A 3716-nucleotide genomic window follows, 5' to 3' on the forward strand; every position below is an offset into this window, starting at 1 on the left:
GCCTCTCAGTTGAAAAAACTCACACCTAGCTCAAACTACTGAATATTGATTAGTTGCTATAAATAACTTCACTGTAGTTATTTATAGCAGCAGTCTGCCTGATCAGCGTGTCGGCATCTTTTTATTTGACCAGTTTGTTGTCATGACTACAAATTGCTGTCAATCAAGTTACTGGATCAGACCGGAATTCCTTGGTACTAGCAACAGGTTTTGTCAAAACAACACTGTCTCCGAAGCAAGTGTAATGTATGCATTATCTCATAGAATATTTGGGTTAGGGCCACTTAGCAGACTGAGGGGTGTAGTATTCTATTTCCTTTTTTTGTTTATATTTTTTAATATATTATTTTAATTATATTTTTTATTTATAATTTTAATATCCACGAGTTAATACATTTCCTTTGCTTATTGCCTTTTAAAAACAATAAGACCCTGGCAGTTACATGTGACATAAATACCCTATGAACTATTCTTGACAATGTGGGATAGTTGGGTTTATGCCATGGCTACCCCTCCACACTTTGTCCTGGTAAAGTCCTTGAAAAGTTGTTTTTACAAATGTATAACCAAAAGAATTGTAACCAAAAAAATTGCAAGACGTTTGTTTAATTACCCTTGCAGCACCTATGTATTTTAAATTAGGTGTGGCATTATATACCAATGTAATTAGAAATAAATTGTTAGAAAAGAGCTATTGTCAATAAAAAGAAAAGGAATTAAAAAAAAGATTTTGATAGCATATAAAAATGGAAAGAAAGGTACTATAAAAATATGAAAAGTAAGGGTAACTATATTCAGTATTACATATTAAAAAAGGGATTTTTTTCAATATTAAATAATAAAATATATTTTTAATCGATTTTACCACCCCATCAACTGAAAATTAACCTGATTTACTTTGTTATTCACTTGCTCTACTTCTATAATAAGGTTTATAAGAAAGTACAGTATGGTACCACAACTCTTTACAACATCTTCTTACACTTTTTAAATGAATTATTTAAATTGGGCTAGTGTTTTTTGGTTTGGGCTAGTAAACTTTGAGAGTCTGCAAGCCCAAAGGGCTAGTAGTCTAAAAAGTTTTTGGCACAGACTGAGAAAGCAAACTGTTAATATGAATATCAATTTAAAAACTTTAAAATTAGTGATATTTATATAAATAAACTATTATACAATGAATATTCTTCAGTTTTTGATGAAATTTATTCAAATATTATAAATTTTGAATATTTTAATAAAATAATATAACACACCCCCCCCCCCCCGCCCCTCCAGCTCACACTATTTTTTAAAGACTTGGTTAAAGTTCATGTGAATCTGTTATCAAATTTCAGATTTACAATAAGTGGACCCTGTACCCCAAACCCTGGGAAAAGCCCTGATCGAAACCATGTTAAAACAGACTTATATGCAAGATTAAATATTCAGGAGTTCACAAGTATGAAAAATGACTTTTTATCTGAAAATAAATCCACTGCCCATTTTCCAGGCTCATTTGACTGAATATCTTGGTAAAAAAAATACATGTATGACTACACATATTAATGTTTACAAAGTTCACCAAGAGGTATGAATGGGAAAAAAATTGGTTTTGATGGACAGATTGGATTCAAAATCAGACACGTCAAATTTATGACCACCTGTCCAAAGGACAGGTGCCTATTAAAGTTAGTGCCTAGCCCTGCAAAAGTAAAATGTCAGTTGTGCCATCATGGAAAACTGAATTTTATTGCTTAATTTGTGATAAGACTGATAGTATAAAGGTCAAACTTTTTTTGCAAGACCTATCGAAGTGTATTTGCACCATTGGTTTCTAGGCAACAACCAGAAATATTTCATAAGTATGCCCATGGAGCATTTGTAACAAGCGGGTCGTGCAACTAGACTCTGATTATGACAGTCACAGTGAATCAGACTTTTCCGATTTGGGTTCAGAGCATAATGTTTCAGATGCTGTCAGTGAAGAATCTACTTGAATAAATTCACTTTGAGACTAAGAGTCCCTGTTTCAATATTGTTCTTGCCTGCAATTGGTTTAATCTGCTAATTTTCAAAAAAATTCAGGACTGGCTACATTTCAAAGTTGCCAGCCCTGCTGTCCGGCTTCAAATTTATACGAATTTCATACCCTGGTTTAAGTCTGTTTACGGGCAGGCGGTTTTAAGGAAATAATGTTATACATGCTGGCGAGCTATGTTTGGCTATGGACGGACAAGGTCGGCATAGTGAGTCTTTCAGAGGGATTAAGTGTAAACAATGGTAAGATGTAAGACACTGTAGGAATTAAGTAACTTAAATAGTTGAATGTCCAGTGTTAGCACAGTGCATAATGGGAGAGTTACTCTCTGGTTAAGATTACTAATCAACGTGATTTGAGTTTCTTTGAATTAACAGCTGGCTGGGCGGAACCTTTTCAGTGTCTTCCGGGCCATGGACTTATGCAGCATAATGGTCTGGGACCCCTTGGTAAAGCTGTGCCAAGGATATTGCAGTTATTGTGGATGACGACCTCGGGTGAAAAGCTGACCTGGTCCAGTCGCCATAGCAGAGTAGATGTCCACTTGGGTCTGATGGCGAGTTCAAGCCCAAGAGTGTTCCTTCCAAGTGAAGGGAGTCGAGTTACCCTGTGTGAAGGGGCAGATTTTACTTTTGTACCTTTTCAGTTCAGTGTGTCCATCCGGACAAGTCGAGTGGATGCCAGCCGACTGTGACCTTAGAAACGGAGATGTGGTGAAGATTGTCCAACCCCATGCCACGGGACATAATGCCGTAGCGGGCCGATCCCTTGCGGTGCTTCCCTGGGAACCCCTAGTTCCCGCTCACGTGAGTTTGGAGGTTTCACACGGAACAGACGGTGCTCAGGGAGTGGAAAATGTGGGCTTGTGATATGCGAAGATTAACCTTGCTCTTTCGGTGCCAACTATCACTGGTCCCGAGTCAAAGTGGTTCACCACCGCCAAGATCTCCACTAATTGGTTTGAAGGTCTTGGCGATCTCCGGCGCCTTCGTCACTGGTGAGTGGGAAGATTGTCAGTATTGAGTTGGTATTTTACCCGCACCCTAGCGTATTTCTGGTAGAGAGTATTGCCACATCCACATTAGAGCCGGAATCAGGCTGTTGGGAGGGGGTGCACAACGAGAGCTGACTTGGATTCCCCTAGCAACTGCGGCCGTGCGATGTGGTATGAATTCCCTACCATGAGGACAACATCTTGAAGAGAGAATTATAGAACGGACAGCACCAAGGAGATGAGTGACATTAAGAAAATAACAGGTTTGAGCCCGTCGGCGTGTAGTGCTGAGATTATTTCTTGACCACTTCACTATCAGCCTTCGGGTTTGTCACCAACAACAACACTATGCCCATAAGATGACTATGCAAGCAATGACGCTACCATGAGATGACTATACGTACGATAATCCATACAAGAAGATATATGATCTACAGGAACCACGGCGCTATCCATAAGATGACTACGCAAGTCATGATGCTAGATGTCTTCGTGTCTTCGTTCTACTACCCAGATGATGCCGTCGCAGGCAACATTTGAAATTTATGAACTTTAATGACCATAAGTCACGTCAAAGGATACTTGGAAATGCATGTACAATTGTGGCCATAAGTCATGTTTATATTGTGATTTTTTGTATTCAATGTTTGGAGATTTAATAATCATATTGGAAATGTAATACATGTCTTTTTATTTCCAAAGGTT

The sequence above is a fragment of the Lingula anatina genome, chromosome 5, assembly GCF_051362555.1.
Source record: "Lingula anatina isolate TDL-2025a chromosome 5, LinAna3.0, whole genome shotgun sequence".
Lineage (NCBI taxonomy): Eukaryota > Metazoa > Brachiopoda > Lingulata > Lingulida > Lingulidae > Lingula > Lingula anatina.